Source organism: Dendrobates tinctorius, unplaced genomic scaffold, assembly GCF_039654945.1.
Source record: "Dendrobates tinctorius isolate UK_male_01 unplaced genomic scaffold, ASM3965494v1 ptg000118l, whole genome shotgun sequence".
Classification (NCBI taxonomy): domain Eukaryota; kingdom Metazoa; phylum Chordata; class Amphibia; order Anura; family Dendrobatidae; genus Dendrobates; species Dendrobates tinctorius.
This window is the reverse complement of record NW_027361786.1, coordinates 1,048,311-1,070,943: the sequence shown is the minus strand read 5'-3', so window position 1 is coordinate 1,070,943 and position 22,633 is coordinate 1,048,311.

Sequence of the window (22,633 nt, the reverse complement as noted above, 5' to 3'; positions counted from 1 at the left end):
TGTGAAAAAAGTAAAATGTTAATTTTTTCCTTCCAAATTGCTTTAGTTCTCGTGAAGCATCAGAAGGGTTAATAAACTTCTTGAATGTGGTTTCACCTTGAGGGGTTCATTTTTTAGAATGGTGTCACTTTTGGGTATTTTATGTTATATTAACCCCCCAAACTCACCCCAAATGTGAGGTGGTCCTAAAAAAATGGTTTTGTAAATTTTGCTGGAAAAATTATAAATCACTCGTCAACTTTTAACCCTTATAATGTCCTAACAAAAAAATTATGTTTCCAAAATTGTGCTGATGTAAAGTTGACATGTGGGAAATGTTATTTATCAACTGTTTTGTGTGACACCACTCTCTGATTTAACCCCTTAATGTCCAATGACGGAGATTTCAACTATCCAGACATTTGTTGGGAATCTCTCTCAGGCAAAACTAACAGGTCAAGGAAATTCTTATCCTCTCTTGCTGACAACTTTATCTTCCAAAAGGTAAGGGAGAAAACAAGGGGAACTGCTACCTTGGATCTAATCCTTATAAACAGGGAGGAAATGGTTGAAGAGGTAAAAGTGGCTGGAACCCTAGGAGGTAGCGACCATGCTATTTTAGAATTTTGGATAACTAGAGGAGGAAGACCTGTGAAGACTCAGACGTCAAGGTTAGATTTCAGAAAGGCAGATTTTAAGGGATTCAGAAAGAGAATTGGAGGGATCCAATGGCTGGATATCCTTAAAGACAAAAATGTCCAGGAAGGATGGGAAATCTTGAAAAATGAAATTCTCAAAGCACAATTGTTAACAATTCCAAAAAGAGGGAAGAATAGGAAGCATTTAAGGAAACCAGGATGGATGAACACAGAACTTAAGCACATGCTAAAAAGGAAGAAAAAAATGTTTATAAAATGGAAAGAGGGAGGCATATCTAAAGAAGAATATAATGCTGTCTGCAGAACCTGCAGGGCACAAATCAGATTAGCTAAAGCTGAAAATGAATTGAGGCTTGCAAGAGATGTCAAAAGCAATAATAAAGGATTTTGGGGATATGTCAAAAGTAAAAGAAAAGTCAAAGATGCTATAGGATTTTTACAGGATGAAAATGATGAAATGGTAAGACAGGATGTTGAGAAGGCTGAACTTTTAAATTCCTATTTTGCATCTGTTTTCTCTCAGAAAGGAAATGTAACATCAACTGTTATTCACTGTCCTATTAAGGGAATAGAAGAATCCAGGATATCTATAAACAGAAAGATAGTGAGGAAACACATAGCTAACCTAAATGAATTCAAATCACCAGGTCCAGATGAATTACACCCCAGAGTACTGAAGGAGGTAGCAGAAGAAATTTTTGAACCCCTCTCCATAATCTTTGAAAATTCTTGGAGAACAGGAGAAGTGCCAGAAGACTGGAGAAGAGCAAATGTTGTTCCTATCTTCAAAAAGGGGAAGAAGGTGGACCCAGGCAACTATAGGCCGGTGAGTCTGACTTCTATACCAGGAAAGATCTTTGAACAAATTATTAAACAACATGTATGTCAATACCTGGATAAGAATGAAGTGATTAAACAGAGTCAGCATGGGTTTGTAACTAATAAGTCATGTCAGACTAACTTAATTTCCTTCTATGACGGTATCACTGATTGGGTGGATCAAGGAAATGCTGTAGATATAGTATATTTAGACTTCAGCAAAGCATTTGACAAAGTCTCTCATACAATCCTTATTGAAAAAATGACTAAGTATGGAATGGACAAGGCAACTGTTAGGTGGATTCATAACTGGCTTAGTGATCGGACCCAAAGAGTGGTCGTAAATGGCTGCACATCCAGTTGGAAGAATGTCTCAAGTGGGGTACCACAGGGCTCTGTCCTGGGCCCTGTATTGTTCAACATCTTTATCAATGATTTAGATGAAGGAATTGAGGGTAAACTGATTAAATTTGCTGATGACACAAAGCTAGGAGGGATAGCTAATACTAGAGAAGAGAGAGAGAGGATTCAAAAAGATTTAAATAAACTGGAGAAGTGGGCAGCAACTAACAGAATGGTTTTTAACAGGGAGAAATGCAAAGTACTACATCTGGGCAATAAAAATGAAAAAAGCATATATAGAATGGGAGGAATAGGGCTAAGTGACAGCACATGTGAAAAAGACTTGGGTATACTAATAGATCACAGACTGAATATGAGTCAACAGTGTGATGCAGCAGCAAAAAAGGCAAATGCAATTCTAGGATGTATTAACAGAAGCATACAGTCTAGATCACGTGAAGACATTATTTCCCTCTACTCCTCTTTGGTCAGACCTCATCTGGAATATTGTGTCCAGTTTTGGGCACCACATTTTAAAAAAGACATCAACAAACTGGAGCAAGTTCAGAAAAGAGCGACCAGAATGGTGACCGGTCTGCAAACCCTGTCTTATGAGGAAAGGTTGCAGGATTTGGGAATGTTTAGTTTGCAAAAGAGAAGACTGAGAGGAGACTTAATCGCTGTCTACAAATATCTAAAGGGCTGTCACATTGTAGAAGGATCAACTTTATTCTCATTTGCACAAGGAAAGACTAGAAGCAATGGGATGAAACTGAATGGGAGGAGACACAGATTAGATATTAGAAAAAACTTTTTGACAGTTAGAGTGATCAATGAGTGGAACAAGCTGCCACGAGAAGTGGTGAGTTCTCCTTCAATGGAAGTCTTCAAACAGAGGCTGGACAGACATCTGACTGGGATGATTTAGCGAATCCTGCTTTGAGCAGGGGGTTGGACCAGATGGCCCAGGAGGTCCCTTCCAACTCTACGATTCTATGATTCTATGATTCTATGATTCTACACAGTCCGTCATCAGACATCTCCCCTGCTTTGTTGAGGGCTCCGGCACTGAGCCCACATCAAAGCCGGGACATGTCAGCTGTTATGAAGAGCTGACATGTGCCCGCAATAGGCGCGAGCGGAATCGCCATCCGCCTGCGCCTATTAACTAGTTAAATCCCGCTGTCAAATCACCCCCCTTTCGCCCCATCAAAATAAAACAGTAAAAAAAAAAATCCCACATACACATATTAGGTATCGCCGCGTTCAAAATCGCCCGATCTATCAATAAAAAAAGCATTAACCCGATCGCTAAACGGCGTAGCGAGAAAAAAATTCAAAACGCTAGAATTACATTCTTTTGGTCGCCAAGACATTGCATTAAAATGCAATAACGGGTGATCAAAAGAACGTATCTGCACAAAAGTGGTATCATTAAAAACGTCAGCCTAGCACAGAAAAAATAAGCCATCACCCGACCCCAGATCATGAAAAATGGAGACGCTACGGGTCTCGGAAAATTGCGCAAATTTTTTTTTTTTTTTTTTTTTTTTAGCAAATTTTGGAATTTTTTTTCACCACTTAGATCAAAGAGGACATAGACATGTTTGGTGCCCGTGAACTCGTAATGACCTGGAGAATCATAATGGCAGGTCAGATTTAGCATCTAGTGAACTTAGCAAAAAAGCCAAGCAAAAAACAAGTGTGGGATTGCACTTTTTTGGCAATTTCACCGCACTTGGAATTTTTTTCCCATTTTCGAGTACATGACATAGTAAAACCAATGGTGTCATTTAAAAGTACAACTCGTTCGGCAAAAAATAAGCCCTCACATGGCCATATAGAGGGAAATATAAAAAAGTTATGGCTCTGGAAAGAAGGGGAGGGAAAAATGAAAATGCAAAAGCAAAAATACCCCTGGTCGTTAAGGGGTTTTAAGGGTCCAAAAACTTAAATTTTGAAAATTACAAAATTTTCGTCAAATTTCCGTTTTTTTTAAATAAATAAACGTAAGCTCTATCAAATAAATTTTATCACTATCATGAAGTACAATATGTCACGAAAAAACAGTCTCAGAATCAGTGGGATACGTTGAAGCCTTCTAGAGCTATAACTTCCTAAACTGACAGTGGTCAGAATTGTAAACATTGTCTTGGTCATTAAGTACCAAATTGGTGCTGTCACTAAGATATTAATAAACCAGCTGGTGTTGCACTATCAAAGTGTTCCTGTGTCTACCTGAAGAAGCAGCTAAGTGTGACAACCCCTCACTACATATATATATATATATATATATATACATATATATATATACTAGATGGTGGCCCGATTCTAACACATCGGGTATTCTAGAATATATATGCAGTTTATTTTTGAAGATTTAATAATAATGCAATAATGCACCCCCAAACCTGATATGTGTGGTTCTCTCACCCCCAATCCTGATATGTATGGTTCTCTCACCCCCAATCCTGATATGCATGCTACCCCTCAACTCCCTATCCTGGTATGCATGGTCCCCTGACTCCCCAATCCTGGAATGCATGGTCCTCTCACCCCCCAATCCTGGTATGCATGGTCCTCTAATCTCTCTTTCCTGGTATGCATGGTCCTCTTACCCCCTTTTCGGGGTATGCATGGTCCCCTCACCCCCAAATCCTGGTATGCATGGTCCCCTCACCCCCCTTTCCTGGTACGCATGGTCCTCTCACCCCCCAATCCTGGTATGCATGCCCCCTCACCCCCCTATCCTGGTATGCATGGTCCCCTCACCCCCCTTTCTTGGTATGCATGGTCCCCTCACCCCCCCTTTGCTGGTATGCATAGTCCTCTCACACCCCAATCCTGGTATGTATGCTCACCGTCACCCCCCTTTCCTGGTATGTATGGTCCCCTCACCCCCCAATCCTGGTATGCATGGTATCCTCACCCCCTTTCCTGGTATGCATGGTCCCCTCACCCCCCCTATCCTGGTATGCATGGTCCCCTCACCCCCCTTTCCTGATATGCATGGTCCCCTCACCCCCCAATCCTGGTATGCATGGTCCTCTTACCCTCTTGGGGTATGCATGGTCCCCTCACCCCCCAGTGCTGGTATGCATGGTCCTCTCACACCCCAATCCTGGTATGTTTGCTCACCGTCACCCCCCTTTCCTGGTAAGTATGGTCCCATCACCCCCCAATCCTGGTATGCATGGTATCCTCACCCCCTTTCCTGGTATGCATGGTCACCTCACCCCCCTATCCTGGTATGCTGGTCCCCTCACCCCCCTTTCTTGGTATGCATGGTCCCCTCACCCCCCTTTGCTGGTATGCATGGTCCTCTCACACCCCAATCCTGGTATGTATGCTCACCGTCACCCCCCTTTCCTGGAATGTATGGTCCCCTCACCCCCCAATCCTGGTATGCATGGTATCCTCACCCCCCTTTCCTGGTAAGCATGGTCCCCTCACCCCCCTATCCTGGTATGCATGGTCCCCTCACCCCCCAATCCTGGTATGCATGGTCCCCTCACCCCCGAATCCTGGTATGCATGGTCCCCTCACCCCACAATCCTGGTATGCATGGTCCCCTCACCCCCTATCCTGGTATACATGGTCCCCTCACCCCCCTATCCTGGTATGCATGGTCCCCTCATCCCCCAATCCTGGTATGCATGGTCCCCTCACGCCCAATCCTGGTATGCATGGTCCTCTCACCCACCTTTCCTGGTATGCATGGTCCCCTCACCCCCCAATCCTGGTATGCATGGTCCCCTCACCCCCCAATCCTGGTATGCATGGTCCTCTCACCCACCTTTCCTGGTATGCATGGTCCCCTCATCCCCCAATCCTGGTATGCATGGTCCCCTCACCCCCCAATCCTGGTATGCATGGTCCCCTCACCCCCCAATCCTGGTATGCATGGTTCCCCCACCCCCCTTTCCTGGTATGCATGGTCCCCTCACCCCCTTTCCTGGTATGCATCATCCCCTCACCCCCCTTTCCGTGTAGCCGCGACCAATCAGCGTCGCGGCCCTCTGTCCGCGACCAATCAGCAACACGGCCCTGTAGTCGTGACCAATCACTGCCGTGGCCCTGTACAAAAATAATATTAAAAAATTAAAAAAAAGTTACTCTCACCTTCCGACGGCCTCCTGTCTTCTTTCCACGCACTTGGCCTCGCGTTCCCAGTAATGCTTTGCGGCTTAGACCGCTGATGACGTCGGTCTTCTTTTTCGCTCTCGCGAGAGTGACGTCATCAGCGGTCTAAGCCGCAAAACATTACTGGGAACATGAGGCCAAGTGCGTGGAAAGAAGACAGGAGGCCGTCGGAAGGTGAGAATAACTTTTTTTATTTTAAATCTCTTTTTTACAGATTAAGGCCTGCGCCAGCCGCGACCAATCAGCGGCAGGCGCAGCTTACCGTTACAAACAGCTGCGCCTGTCACTGATTGGTTGCGGCCTGGCTGGTGCCTGGTGGCCGCGACCAATCAGCGGCCCGCAATTTCGGTTACAGACAGACACGATAAGGTGTTTATATATATAGATAATGTTAGGAATCTGTGTCCTGCCATACTTATGCAGAGATCCAGATCCTCACATTTGTCTCCAGAGGCTAAGTCCTTTCAGCCAGCTTCTGAGCATGCTCCTGGAATGAGCTCCCATTGGATTTCAGGAGTCAGGTGCTCAGGTCCTGCTCCTGATTCCATTGGTTCAGCTCAGGGCTCTGGAGATTTCTGGAAGGTCCCGGTCACTATAAAAAATGCGCATGGCTGTTCCGCCGTGCGCTAGTATTTTTCATACTTGCTGCTGTGTGTTTGGTATTGGATGCTTGGACTGGTGAATGACTTATTATGAAACCCCTTCCCTCTGATATTACGATTGTGTGAGTGATTGGGCAGCCGCCAGTAGCAGCGCTAGCGCCAGCGCGCTCCAGCAATACCTTTTGCAGCAGCTAAGCGTCCTGCATTGCGCCAGCGTCTTTGCAGCGCCTTGCTGGCGGCTCTGTTCACGCCGCGCTGCGGTTGCAGCCTCCCGGGTGTTCGCAGTTGCGACACCTCGTACCTTATTTTTTACGGTAGGTCTATAGGGGACAGTCCTGTGTTTAAGGCTATTTCTGTGACCTTTAATACCATGTCCACATCGCTGAAGTCTGTGATCCTATACAGACTCAGCGGTATTTATGTTTTTGTTGGCAGCTCTGTGCATATAACAGAGTCTGCTTTAGTGCACGGAGTGCAGCTAAAACCCTGTGCACATTACCGCCTGAGTGCCCTGCCTCTTTTAGCAGCGGTTACCCCATCTACCGCACGGTGGACCCTGAGCGGTGAACGCACTTTATTTTAATTTTATTTAGTGCATTCCACCGCTCATAACAGATATAACACTATCATCACCTCTCCTCCTTGTTCCCCACTGGTCTCGGCTTTGCTCCAGTCTCAGCAGCTGCACTGCCCAACACACAGTGGGTACGCAATGTAGTGACATCATCACACACCCGCTGTGTCAGAGGCAGAGGGGAATGATGGGTGAGGGAGAGTCACCTGACACTTTCCCCTCCATTATTCCTTTCAACTTTATCCTTGATGCCGATACAGTTGAATGCGACGTGCAGGGACGCCCACTGAATCACAGGCCCCATAGTGGCCATGTGGTATGCTCAGTGCACGAGATCCATACAGATGTAAGCGAGTGACCGAGACTACCGTGTGCCTTCCCCTCCTTTCAACAGTGTTCCCATTAAATACATGCTGTTCCATACAGGTTTATGAATGTACTAGCTGAAGAGTCCGGCACTGCCCGGGCATAGTAACTAACTGTGGTTAGTTATAGCAAATTATAATTATCCTCCATCCCATAGTCCCGTGCCCATATACGCATCATATATATCCACGATCCCATAGGCCCGTGCCCATATACCCATCATACATATCCTCCATCCCATAGTCGAGTGCCCATATACCCATCAAACATCCTCCATCCCATAGTCCCATGCCCATATACCCATCACACATCCTCCATCCCATAGTCCCATGCCTATATACCCATCATACATATTCGCCATCCCATAGTCGAGTGCCCATATACCCATCACACATCCTTCATCTCATAGTCCCATGCCCATATACCCATCATACATATCCTCCATCCCATAGTCCCATGTTATGAATGAGTCACCGAGGAGGAAAAAACAAAAAGCAAGCTAAGCCCAGAAAACCGGAGAGGTTGGTAACTAGCGGATTGCAGACCCCTGATCCTATCCACATCAACTAGCAGTAGCCGTGGAGCGTGCCTACGGTGGTCCTAGATGCCTCGTCACGGCCGGAGAACTAAATAAGCCTAAAGAAAGAAAGGGAAAATCTAAACTGCCCCAGAGCAGACCCCAAAGCAATAGACAGCCCCCAACATGTATTGTCGGTGAAACAAGATGAAAACACAGACACACATAGAAAGATAGGCTGAGCAAACGATGGGGCCCTCACTAACTAGAAAGGACCGGAAAGAAAAGCCGCTGTCTCCAATCATGCAAAAAACCCTGCCAAAATAATGTCCAACACGTCTGATAGAAAAAGGCCCTGAAGTCACTAGACTTCAAAACACTATATCAGCACTCAGGTATATTCTGAAGACAGAGCAAAAGAGATCAACTGATCAGAGACAAAATAGGGATTCAGGCCAATCCCAGCCAGGGTTGGCTGAACACAAAAACTAAATAAACCAGACAAAAACTCATATGAACAATAGCAGCGAAAACTTAGCTTTAGGAAGGCAGGAACCAAACTGGAAACCAGAAGCCACAGTCAGGAGAAATCACCCGCAAGAAGCTAGGGAGTCGGCTGCCTTGAATCCAATCAGAAACTCCTGATGTCCAATTGCAGTCCTCTTCCTCAGGTGGCCGGTCTCTGCCATTTAGATCAGCTTCATTACCTCCCTTCACCAACAGAGGGAGTCCAGATAGAGAACTCACTACTCCTCTGTCAGCACAGCCAGCTCCATAACCCTCACCAGAAGCCAGAGGCAAACCCGAAAATGAGCTCACAACAGTCCCGTGCCCATATACCCATCATACATATCCGCCATCCCATAGTCCCGTGCCCATATACCCGTCATACATATCCTCCATCCCATAGTCCAGTGCCCATATAACCATCACACATCCTCCATCCCATAGTCAACCATTATGACATCATAATGAGTAGCAAGGCTTGCAACCTATGATGACATCAGCGTCGCCATGGCAACCATTATGACATCATGAGGGGCGGGGCTTGATAAGCACACACTTTTTCCCCATTATGTACATAGGGGCAAAATTGTTTGGTGAATTGGAATGCACGGAGTTAAAATTTCGCCTCACAACATAGCCTAGGACACTCTCGGGTCCAGACTTGTGACTGTGCCAAATTTTGTGGTTGTAGCTGTGACGGTACGGATGCCAATCCCAGACATACACACACACATACATACATACACACATTTGAGCTTTATATATTAGATTAATTTACTGTTACGTTAATTTGTATGTACATTACATGTATCTTGTATAGGATTAGGGAAAGCTATAGAATAGAAGAGTAGCAGTAGAATAGGACAACATTGGGAATAGCTAAGTGGAGCACAATAGAGATAGGGAGTGAGAGTGCCAGCACAAGCATAGTTAGAACGAGGGTTTTTTCCGGGTTGGGAGGAGTTACAGATGGGTGTAGTGCAGTGTATAGAGTGATAGTGATGAGACTTCCTGTTTAGTGGACAGTAGTGATGCAGCAGTGCGAGAAGGCAGACAGATAGCCAAGAGGGTGAAGTTTACTGAGGCAATAAGGGACCCCAGGCTGAGCTACGTGTGAGTGGTCACCATCTTATGAAGTAACTATTCCAAGGAGGATCCAGGGCCTACGGATGGGACTAGGCAGAGCTGAGCGCGCCTTTTACTATTGAAACCGGACAGGAGAATGTGAGGAAATTGGTGGACCTAGGGGCACGGATGCCGCAGAAGAGAAAGGAGTATCTGTGAGACAGGAGTTATCGGAAGGGACAAGGATACAAGTGCCTTCTGAATGGAAGTTGTGTCAGAGAAGACAAGGAAAGCTCAAGGAATGCCAATGTATGTGAGCTGTGCCATGTCTGAATCAAGAACCCTGTTTTCAAGTAAAGTTGAACTGTTGAGTATGGACATGGAGTCTGGAGTTGTTTGTGTGAACAATGAATCTGGAACTGGGATTGCAGAATCTGAAGGAACCCCGGAATCTAATGTGATTGTTCTACTTGGTACATATCATACACAATAGACAGGACTTTGTGTTTCCTTTGTGGGGTGCCAGGGTGTGGTGACGCAGCAGCTCCTCGCCATGACTACCACCCTGGCCTCCTCACACCGACATGAAGGGAAGTTTAATGGAAAAACATCACCTGCAGCACAGAGCCAGGACCTCAACCCCATCCAACACCTATAATGGAGACTAACGGCCTCTAACCAACACCAAGGTCTGACCACAGAAATGCTCGAAAAGCCCTACAGATGTCTACAAAATCTTGTAGAAAAAAATTCCAAGAAGAACGGGTGACATTGTATCTCCAGTGGGGCCGAATCCATTTTAATGTCTTTGGAAATAGAATGGGAGGCCGGGAAAACCCCTGTAGTGTAATGTGGAGAGGGCACATACTTTGGTTTATTTACTGTAGTATAGATAGCTGTATACTGTGCCTATAAAATGGTACAATGATGAGATGTCAGTACATGCACAGGATCCAATCACATAAACACACACAACTGTATATAATCTGTTTTTTTATACGTTGTCACACGCCCTTGGTATCAGTATCAGCGCAGGTCTTCACTCAACCACAGGAAATACTTGTACAGTGAATCTGTATGCAGGAAACATGTTTCTAGCCATCTAGAAAATGATCTGTATGACCATTGTTTGCCGGTATCTGTACATATGGCCAAGAGAGCGTCTTTTGCTGCTGACATTCCACATTAATTGTATATATCCTGCGGAACGTGTGTAGTCTGAAACTCTGAAAAGTATATACAGATCTATAGGATGCAATGGGCTTCTTGCTTCTCTAATAAGTACCGTATATAATTAAAAGGTATGCCATTAGAGCATATTGTCATGAAAAAGGGGGCTCAGGAATCCCTTCTGTTTCCTGGGATGGGGAGTGGATTCTTCTCTGAAGGATCTAATGTAGCCATGTATTTTATCGTTATCCATTCATTGTATTAGAACAGATGTAATAACTTACTATCTTCTCTTGACCGCAGCATAACGTCACTGTTCAGCTACTGAACCGGCAGCGATCAGCTCTTGCCAGTTAATAAACATTTCACCATAGCTCCCAACTGTCCCGCATCCAGCACGACAGTGTCCCACCTTGTGCAATGTTTTCTCTCCTGCCATCTTCATTGCCCCATAGTTTTTCCTTTTCAGGGGGGCAAGACCAGCATTTTTCTGCTCTGCACACATTTAAATTAAACAAGCAATTCTCTTTTCTTGAGATCTGGTCTCCCCAGGATTCAAACCCACAACCTGCATCATTGTAGTCAGAAGCTAAAGCTGCAAGCCACAGTTTACATTAGCATGAATGCAATCAATTCACTGGTCAACAAAAGTTTTTTTTCATAAACATAAAATTAACGGGGCTAAAAAATATTTTCCGTGCTGAATTCAATTATGCTTTCAGATTTTTTTCCATCATGCAGGATTTTTTTGTGACACACATTTCAAGTTTTATGGAAATATTAAAAAATAAATACTTATTTAGTCAACATTATATATTTCATATGTAAGGGGTGTACCGGGACCGTGTGATACTCCACTCCCTTCCTTAATGTAAATACTCCCTTATTGTAAAACCTTCCTTTGTGTATAGCTGTATATATGTATATACGTGTTCTGCTATGTATAAGATGGTTAATATAGGGAGAGTGCAGTGCCTCAGTTTAGCCATTAGAGGGGACATAGTGTAGTTTGTAGCAGTAGCACTGTAAATAGTTTGCATAGGAGGAGTTTACTGCAGGATAAGTCAGGAACAGTTTCCTGGTTAGGGGGAGAGGGGCTAGGGAGCCCATACAGCTCGGGTGGGCTTGGAGCACGTGCTACCCAGTAGCTCCGCAATGTTAATAGCCAAGAATCCAGCCTTCCAGGGCCCAGTGGACAGTAGTGCAGCTGAAGCAGCAGAGTTACAGCAGTGTTACAGCAGTGTGGAGCAGAAGCAAGAGAAGAGGTCCTGAACAGTAGAGGGACGCAGGTCTCTCATCTTGTGGCAGATCATCACATGGGCTGATACCCTCAGATCCGGGGTGAAACGGATGAGGGAACCCCCAAAGATAGTGAGTCTGGGTAGGGAGGATGCTGCGTTACCGCAAGAAGCGGTGCGACCCCGGCACATTCTGAGGGACATAGAAAGAAGCGCAGGGAAAGGAGAGAATGTGGATTGTATGGAACTCTATGCGAAAAGAGGAAAGTAAAATTGTACTGTGAAAAGAGGAAAGTAAAGTTTTATGTTTTAAGTTTGAAATGGACTCTGTCTCTTTATGTGCAACAATGCCAGCAGAGGAACTTCAGCCAACCTGATGGGACCCTGCCAGTGCAGAAGGTGAAGCAGAAGGTATGCTGCAGAGGAGACATGTTAATGTGACGAGAGACTAGGGCGCGTTAGAGCACATACTCTCAGCCACGACTACGGCCCTGGCCCACACTCACACTTGGCAGGATCCCGCAATCGTGTAGCTTGGGAGTGCCGTGGAAGATATCGTTTATGTGAAAAGACAGGAACAAGAAAATATGAATGTGACTGATATACTGGACTTGATTAAAACCTTGAATGTGACTGACACTGTGATGGCAAAGATGGTGGCTCTAAGATGGCAGAAAATGGATCGCAAATGGAGGACAACAGCCCTGATCCCACCCTTCATGGGTTGCTGACTGGGAAATGGCAGGAGAAGCTGTCTGGCAGTCGGTGGCCTAATCATGGTGCCCGCCCCTGGTGGGTCCGTCGAAGATCTCGAACCCTACAACAGATTGCCAAGGAATGGGTGGAGTGGCCAGAAGTGACCCCGGCCTGTAACGGGTGGGGCCCAGAAGAAAACCCTGTGTGCTGCTTCATGGCACCATTACGAGGCACGGCACCGGCAGTGATGCACCACTCCTGTACCCATCACTGTGGAGGCATAGGCGGCGTGGAGTGGAAATGGCGGCAGGAGGAGGAGAGGACCCGGCCCAGACGATAGAAGGATGACACTGCGGGAATGAACCTGTTACCTGCAGAGGAGAGTCACCGGCGGCTGCTGGAGCCAGAGCAGGAACGCCGACGCCAGTAGTCATGTCACCAGCTGGAGATGCAGCCTCTTCAACGGGAGCCGGAAGCAGCGACTGCCCTGAAGGAGCCCGAGCCGGGAGAAAGGGCCAAGCTGCAACGCCATTTGCGGGAACTGGAACCTCTTCATCCAGGGCCAGTTCCCCAGCATCGACGGGAACTGGAACCAGTGACAACCCGGAGGAGCCCGACCCGGAAGTTAAGGCCGATCCTGTACTTCGTTATCAGGAGTCGGAGAGCACAGCAATGTCCACAGAAGGATCCAACGGTTGCGGGATGGGTACGGCCGGACCACTGAGACCAATGGCGGTGAGTTCATCCTTGCCCTTGACCCCAGAAGACTGGTCCCTGCCGCGGCCTTCTACTCCACCAGGCCAGTCTGTCCCACTGCTTCCTGTCTTGGGGAGTGAGCCTCCTTATAGTGATCCGGTGCCTCTTGATCTGTCCTGTGTCCGTTAAGATCGGGAGGCCAGGCCCACATCCGGTGCAGGCTCGGTGCTGGGCACCTCCCATTTCCATCAGGCAGTGGAGGGCCCATTTCCAACCCCTGGATCACAGGCATCATAGAGAGAAAGAAGCAGCAGGAAAAGGAGATTTGGGCAGAATTGCACCGACTTGGAGAGGGCACTTTGGCCGGGTGTCGCGTTCGCGGACAGTTAGTGCATATTAACATAGACAACTGTCTCTTGCTGACAACTTTATCTTCCAAAAGGTAAGGGAGAAAACAAGGGGAACTGCTACCTTGGATCTAATCCTTATAAACAGGGAGGAAATGGTTGAGGAGGTAAAAGTGGCTGGGACCCTAGGAGGTAGCGACCATGCTATTTTAGAATTTTGGATAACTAGAGGTGGAAGACCTGTGAAGACTCAGATGTCAAGGTTAGATTTCAGAAAGGCAGATTTTAAGGGATTCAGAAAGAGAATTGGAGGGATCCAATGGCTGGATATCCTTAAAGACAAAAATGTCCAGGAAGGATGGGAAATCTTGAAAAATGAAATTCTCAATGCACAGTTGTTAACAATTCCGAAAAGAGGGAAGAATAGGAAGCATTTAAGGAAACCAGGATGGATGAACACAGAACTTAAGCACATGCTAAAAAGGAAGAAAAAAATGTTTATAAAATGGACAGAGGGAGGCATATCTAAAGAAGAATATAATGCTGTCTGCAGAACCTGCAGGGCACAAATCAGATTAGCTAAAGCTGAAAATGAACTGAGGCTTGCAAGAGATGTCAAAAGCAATAATAAAGGATTTTGGGGATATGTCAAAAGTAAAAGAAAAGTCAAAGATGCTATAGTATTTTTACAGGATGAAAATGATGAAATGGTAAGACAGGATGTTGAGAAGGCTGAACTTTTAAATTCCTATTTTGCATCTGTTTTCTCTCAGAAAGGAAATGCAACATCAACTGTTATTCACTGTCCTATTAAGGGAATAGAAGAATCCAGGATATCTATAAACAGAAAGATAATGAGGAAACACTTAGCTAACCTAAATGAATTCAAGTCTCCAGGTCCAGATGAATTACACCCCAGAGTACTGAAGGAGATAGCAGAAGAAATTTTTGAACCCCTCTCCATAATCTTTGAAAATTCTTGGAGAACAGGAGAAGTGCCAGAAGACTGGAGAAGAGCAAATGTTGTTCCTATCTTCAAAAAGGGGAAGAAGGTGGACCCAGGCAACTATAGGCCGGTGAGTCTGACTTCTATACCAGGAAAGATCTTTGAACAAATTATTAAACAACATGTATGTCAATACCTGGATAAGAATGAAGTGATTAAACAGAGTCAGCATGGGTTTGTAACTGATAAGTCATGTCAGACTAACTTAATTTCCTTCTATGACGGTATCACTGATTGGGTGGATCAAGGAAATGCTGTAGATATAGTATATCTTGACTTCAGCAAAGCATTTGACAAAGTCTCTCATACAATCCTTATTGAAAAAATGACTAAGTATGGAATGGACAAGGCAACTGTTAGGTGGATTCATAACTGGCTTAGTGATCGGACCCAAAGAGTGGTCGTAAATGGCTGCACATCCAGTTGGAAGAATGTCTCAAGTGGGGTACCACAGGGCTCTGTCCTGGGCCCTGTATTGTTCAACATCTTTATCAACGATTTAGATGAAGGAATTGAGGGTAAACTGATTAAATTTGCTGATGACACAAAGCTAGGAGGGATAGCTAATACTAGAGAGGAGAGAGAGATGATTCAAAAAGATTTAAATAAACTGGAGAAGTGGGCAGCAACTAACAGAATGGTTTTTAACAGGGAGAAATGCAAAGTACTACATCTGGGCAATAAAAATGAAAAAAGCATATATAGAATGGGAGGAATAGGGCTAAGTGACAGCACATGTGAAAAAGACTTGGGTATACTAATAGATCACAGACTGAATATGAGTCAACAGTGTGATGCAGCAGCAAAAAAGGCAAATGCAATTCTAGGATGTATTAACAGAAGCATACAGTCTAGATCACGTGAAGTCATTATTTCCCTCTACTCCTCTTTGGTCAGACCTCATCTGGAATATTGTGTCCAGTTTTGGGCACCACATTTTAAAAAAGACATCAACAAACTGGAGCAAGTTCAGAAAAGAGCGACCAGAATGGTGACCGGTCTGCAAACCCTGTCTTATGAGGAAAGGTTGCAGGATTTGGGAATGTTTAGTTTGCAAAAGAGAAGACTGAGAGGAGACTTAATAGCTGTCTACAAATATCTAAAGGGCTGTCACATTGTAGAAGGATCAACTTTATTCTCATTTGCACAAGGAAAGACTAGAAGCAATGGGATGAAACTGAATGGGAAGAGACACAGATTAGATATTAGAAAAAACTTTTTGACAGTTAGAGTGATCAATGAGTGGAACAGGCTGCCACGAGAAGTGGTGAGTTCTCCTTCAATGGAAGTCTTCAAACAGAGGCTGGACAGACATCTGACTGGGATGATTTAGCGAATCCTGCTTTGAGCAGGGGGTTGGACCAGATGGCCCAGGAGGTCCCTTCCAACTCTACGATTCTATGATTCTATGATTCTAGACCAGGGTTCATACGGGAGGCAGGCACAAATGACAAAGTGTATGTGAATTCCATCTCTGTGAAGTTTGGGAGACCCCTAGTGGAAGGGGACTGGGTCTCCTTCTTCAAAGAGGACTACCCCAAGGGCTATTTTGTGGTGGCAGTGACTCCGTGTTCTGAGGATGACGGCCCAGAACTGTATGCGGGCCCGAACCAGGTACAGTCGGTTCCCTGCACCTCATCTACTTCCCAGCGCTACACTGCCTCTGCTGCGACTTGGCAGCCTACAGGCTCTGTGGCTGCATAGTCCTTGTCAGCCTGAACGTGGGTATGGAACTATTTTGATAAAGTAGCACGGGACGCTTGCCGTTGATACTTTCTGCTAAAGATTGCTAAGTTGTGCTCATTGCACCAATGAAAATACGGGACTGTTACGCGTCCCTGTGGGCAGATGAGCCCTGAAACACTCCTAGAGTCGGGGGTAATGTGGCCGGCACGGCCAGGAGTGACTTTTGAGTTGATCTTTTAGTTTTGTTGCATGTGTTGCGCTTTTCTGCTGGATAGCTGAACTGTGCCTTTGTGGAGTAATGGGTCCTTAGACTAATGGACCAGGTGCGGCTGCAGCAACAGACTGTGTCCTAGGACCAGGCAGCATGTACGTGGCACACGGGACTGTGCCATACACAAAGGGAGTGGGACGCCTCCCCTAAAGAACTGTTTTATGTGTGAACTGGCAAGCAAACGGAAGGACTATCTTCGGGCACATGCTTCCAAATACCGTGGAAAGAATGAACTTCTGTTTCCCACCATGACTGGAGGTGTAACCTGGAGGACTGTGAGCCAGGCACCTCTCAAGAGAGATGGGACTCTCGTGCATTGTTTATAATCTACATCGTTGACCTCCCTGAGTGGAGTATTTAGTGTACATATTAAAGTTTCTAGGTGAATGGACAGGGACGATCATTGTTAAAGGGAGCAGGAATGTAAGGGGTGTACTGGGACCATGTGATACTCCACTCTTGTCCTTAATGTAAATACTCCCTTATTGTAAAACCTTCCTTTGTGTATAGTGGGTCACCCCTCACACCCAGGGCAGCGGGGTACCCGGTACCAGGCCGGTGTCAGGGGGAATGTGTGTCACAGCAGCGGTGACCCGGTCCGTGGCCCTGGGCGCCCAATATCAATGGCGGTGATGTTAAAAGTTTATTTAGAGAGTTGAATAGTTCGTGACGCCACCCGTGGTGTTTGGCAAGTAAGATGTTGAGCCAACGCTGCGTGCAGATCCGCTGGGACTGATGGTGTGGTGCAGCAAAGATGGTGTAGCTCCCCACAGGTGGAGCTGTAGTCCCAGGGCAGTGTGGGTGCAATGGATGAGGAGAGGCGCAGAATGGTATAGATGCTGTTATCCAGATGTAGCGGTGCTGAAGGTGTTAGTGACGAATGAATGAAGGACACCAGGGCTTGTAGTTTCAAAGCTTTACTCACAGTTCGTGGTACCCACTGGTGCCCGCCTCCATGCCGTGTCCTCCGGGGTAGAGAGTCAATCAACCTCCCGGGCAAGTCAGGGTTCTCCTCTCCAACACTCCGCCAACATGTGCCTTTCCTGAACAACTCCTCTATAGCGCCTTTTAATGTGAAGAGCTCCAGTACCGTAGTTCTCTGGAATTCCTCCTGTCAGATGTTCCTAGAACCTTACTTGTATGACAGACAGCTGTAGCCTCTATCGGGGACTCCTCTCAGAGTCCTGGCTCGCAAATCGGTTGCTGTTGTGTCCCAAGTCTTGGATGGGAGTAGTGCATATACAGCCAACTACTCCACCGGTGTCTGCTGCAGAACCATAAGTGTCCATACAACCTCGGGGACCGGGCCCCGGCCTTGCACTGAGAACCTATAGGCAGGGTTCCTCTTCCAACCCACAACTCCTCTCTGTTCTTCTACTCCTTTGTTCCGCGCTGTTCCCTTTTCTCTCTTATGGAAGCTTAGGTTGCAGTTCTACATCTTTCTCCTTCTTTTCTCTTTCCCGTGCCAGCTGGCTCAGATCACTGAGGCAGCTGCAGCACTCCTTCTAAACTGAACTCAAAACTGAACTAAAAACTAACTTCAGAACTGAACTCCTTCTCGCCTGACCTCCTGTCAGACTGACCTACAATTCTAAACCTTCCCTCTCTTTTATACTAACTCCACCCACCTCCCAGCACATCTCGTGTTATGAAGCAGGGTTCCACGAAGGGTGCTCTGCTACCCCCAGCCTGAAGCTGCTAGGTGAACCTACTGAACTATCCTGTGTGTGGGATGCAGGTGTTGGAGTGTGGAAAGGAGTTCCCAACTTACCTAGTTGGTGGGGCACTACACCTTAGGAGAAGGTGCAGTACCTCTGTGGCGACTGAGCCTCAGGGGCGCCACAATAGCTGTATACAGTGGGGCAAAAAAGTATTTAGTCAATCAGCAATAGTGCAAGTTCCACCACTTAAAAAGATGAGAGGCGTCTGTAATTTACATCATAGGTAGACCTCAACTATGGGAGACAAACTGAGAAAAAAAATCCAGAAAATCACATTGTCTGTTTTTTTTTCATTTTATTTGCATATTATGGTGGAAAATAAGTATTTGGTCAGAAACAAGCAAACAAGATTTCTGGCTCTCACAGACCTGTAACTAGAGTTGAGCGAAACGGGTCGAAAAAATTCAAAAGTCGCCGACTTTTGGCATAGTCGGGTTTCATGAAACGAAACCCGACCCTAGGATGAGGTCGGCCACGAGGTCGGCGACTTACGTGCCAAAGTCGCGTTTCAAAAGTTTGTTTTGCGCTCTTTTTCAGCCAATCAGGATCCACGGACACTGTGGGCAATGTGATGACATAGGCACGGGTCACCACCATCTTTCAGAAGGGCATGCAAGTGATTGGCTTGCTTTGGTGGGCGTCACAGGGGGTATAAAAGGGCGTGCACGCCGACCGCCATCTTACTTCTGCCGATCTTAGCATAGGGAGAGGTTGCTGCTGATTCTGTAGGGAGAGCGTTAGGCAGGGAAGAAGACAGAAAAACTGCTTCTGCTGCTAGCGATTTGGCCTGCACAACACACCAGTCACTGTGTGTGCAGTGCAAGGGGAGGCTATATAGTGGTGTATCAGTGGTGTTGGTTGTTGGGCTGCCTTCTAAGGCTTCCTGACAGGCTGGCATTGCTGTTTACCCACTGCTCCGCAAACTGCTTTTTTAAAAGCAATCCAATCTCCCTTATCCTCTAGTCACTTTGGTCACAGCTGCGCCATCGAGCCTGTCACATAGCGCTCAGATATTCATTGGGCCTCAAACTGCTTTTTTAAAAGCAAGCCCAATTTTTTTTTTTTGTCCTGCTGAGAAGAAAAAAAACTGCTTCTGCTGCTGATAGCAATTTGGCCTGCACAACACACCAGTCACTGTGTGTGCAGTGCAAGGGGAGGCTATATTGTGGTGTATCAGTAGTGTTGGTTGTTGGGCTGCCTTTTAAGGCTTCCTGACAGGCTGGCATTGCTGTTTACCCACTGCTCCGCAAGCTGCTTTTTTAAAAGCAATCCAATCTCCCTTATCCTCTAGTCACTTTGGTCACAGCTGTGCCATCGAGCCTGTCACATAGCGCTCAGATATTCATTGGGCCTCACACAATCCAAAAGTGTCCAGTGTCCAAAAGTGTGTGCAGAGATTCAAAATCTCCCTTATCCTCTAGTCACTTAGGTCACAGCTGTGCCATCGAGCCTGTCACATAGCGCTCAGATATTCATTGGGCCTCACACAATCCAAAAGTGTCCAGTGTCCAAAAGTGTGTGCAGAGATTCAAAATCTCACTTATCCTCTAGTCACTTAGGTCACAGCTGTGCCATCGAGCCTGTCTCATAGTGCTCAGATATTCATTGGGCCTCACACAATCCAAAAGTGTCCAGTGTCCAAAAGTGTGTGCAGAGATTCAAAATCTCCCTTATCCTCTAGTCACTTAGGTCACAGCTGTGCCATCGAGCCTGTCACATAGCGCTCAGATATTCATTGGGCCTCACACAATCCAAAAGTGTCCAGTGTCCAAAAGTGTGTGCAGAGATTCAAAATCTCACTTATCCTCTAGTCACTTAGGTCACAGCTGTGCCATCGAGCCTGTCACATAGCGCTCAGATATCAGTGGGCCTCACACAATCCAAAAGTGTCCAGTGTCCAAAAGTGTGTGCAGAGATTCAAAATCTCACTTATCCTCTAGTCACTTAGGTCACAGCTGTGCCATCGAGCCTGTCACATAGCGCACAGATATCAGTGGGCCTCACACAATCCAAAAGTGTCCAGTGTCCAAAAGTGTGTGCAGAGATTCAAAATCTCACTTATCCTCTAGTCACTTAGGTCACAGCTGTGCCATCGAGCCTGTCACATAGCGCTCAGATATTCATTGGGCCTCACACAATCCAAAAGTGTCCAGTGTCCAAAAGTGTGTGCAGAGATTCAAAATCTCACTTATCCTCTAGTCACTTAGGTCACAGCTGTGCCATCGAGCCTGTCTCATAGTGCTCAGATATTCATTGGGCCTCACACAATCCAAAAGTGTCCAGTGTCCAAAAGTGTGTGCAGAGATTCAAAATCTCCCTTATCCTCTAGTCACTTAGGTCACAGCTGTGCCATCGAGCCTGTCACATAGCGCTCAGATATTCATTGGGCCTCACACAATCCAAAAGTGTCCAGTGTCCAAAAGTGTGTGCAGAGATTCAAAATCTCCCTTATCCTCTAGTCACTTAGGTCACAGCTGTGCCATCGAGCCTGTCACATAGCGCTCAGATATTCATTGGGCCTCACACAATCCAAAAGTGTCCAGTGTCCAAAAGTGTGTGCAGAAATTCAAAATCTCCCCTGTCCTATAGACACCTTGTACCTTGTTTTACATACTATATAGTTTGTTGGATTTTGTCTACATTTCTACCAAAAATGAGGAAGGCTGGTGGAAGAGGCCGTGGAATTGGGCGGGGTTTGGCAGCTGGTAATGATGGTGTTGGTGGTGGATCTGATGGTAGTGGCAAGAGCAAAATAGGACCGAATGCAGGAGGTGTTGAGCCTGCGTCATCGTCTGGCTACATAAGGCCTCGAACGCTTAGTTTTCTAGGAGTTGGCAAACCGCTTTTAAAGCCAGAGCATCAGGAAAAAGTTTTGTCTTACATTGCTGACTCAGCCTCCAGCTCTATCGCCTCCTCTTCTTCAGTTGTAAAAAGTAAAAGCACTGAGTCGTCATTGGAGGCTCATGTTCATGAACCACACCTTTCCTTGTGTCCTTCACCCCAACCAAGATTGAAGGATGACGCAGGCCATACTACTGATTACTCCATGGAGCTGTTTTCACATACCATGCCTGGATTATCAAGTGAAATGGTGAATTACCCAGGCCAAGATGAATCTGACATGGAGTGCACTGATGCACAGCCGCTGATGGATGATTCTGCTGGTACATTCACTCAGAGCACTACATTGTCCTCGCAGTGTACAGAGCCAGATTTTGACCCTGATGAGACTCAGGTGCACCTTCCCGCACACTATACCACCATACACGGTGACACAGAGGAAGGTGCACATGACATAGAAGAGGAGGTGATGGATGACCCAGTTGTTGACCCAGATTGGCATCCATTGGGGGAAGAGGGTGCTGCTTCCAATAGCTCAGATGAGGAGCATCCACAGCAGACATCGACATCGCAACAGCTGTTATCTGGCAGGCCCGGAGCACTCCAAAGACAGGTTCCAAACATCAAAAGAGTTGCTGGACAGCTTGTCCAGAGGGTCAAAAGATCACAGCGTGCTAGGCCGCAAAATGTCTGCCAAAGTAGGAAGAGTGCAGTGTGGCACTTTTTTGAACAAAATCCTCATGATCAGGCCAAGGTTATCTGTAAGAAGTGCGCAAAGACCTTTAGCCGAGGGAAAAATCTGAAAAATTTGAATACCAGTTGCATGCTTAGACATTTAACCAGCATGCACTTGCAAGCGTGGGCACAACACCAAACCTCAAGTGCCACATGTGCAACTGATCACAACGAAGGTAGTCAGCAACGCTACATTGTTTCCCCCACGGTAAGCCCACCGGTTAGCACAGCAGCAAATGTTGAGGTGTCGTTGCAAGGCCACAGCAGTCAGGGAATCCCACTGTTATATCAACGAAAGACTGATTCTAGGCCATCAGAAAGAACACCAACTCCATCACCATCATCAACCCTCTCTCAGTCCGCCCTGTCCACCGCTACTTCCACCATATGCAGCTCTCAAGTCCAGCTCACCCTACCAGACACTATGAGTAGGTCAAGAAAGTACTCAGTCTCTCATCCGCGTACACTGGGTTTGAACGCCCACATTGCCAAACTAATCTCGTTTGAGATGATGCCCTTTCGGTTGGTGGAAAGCACAGCTTTCCGCGAACTCATGGCCTATGCAGTACCACGCTATGACCTACCCAGTCGCCACTTCTTCTCTCGCAAAGCCATCCCAGCCCTCCACCATCATGTGAAAGACCGCATTGTCC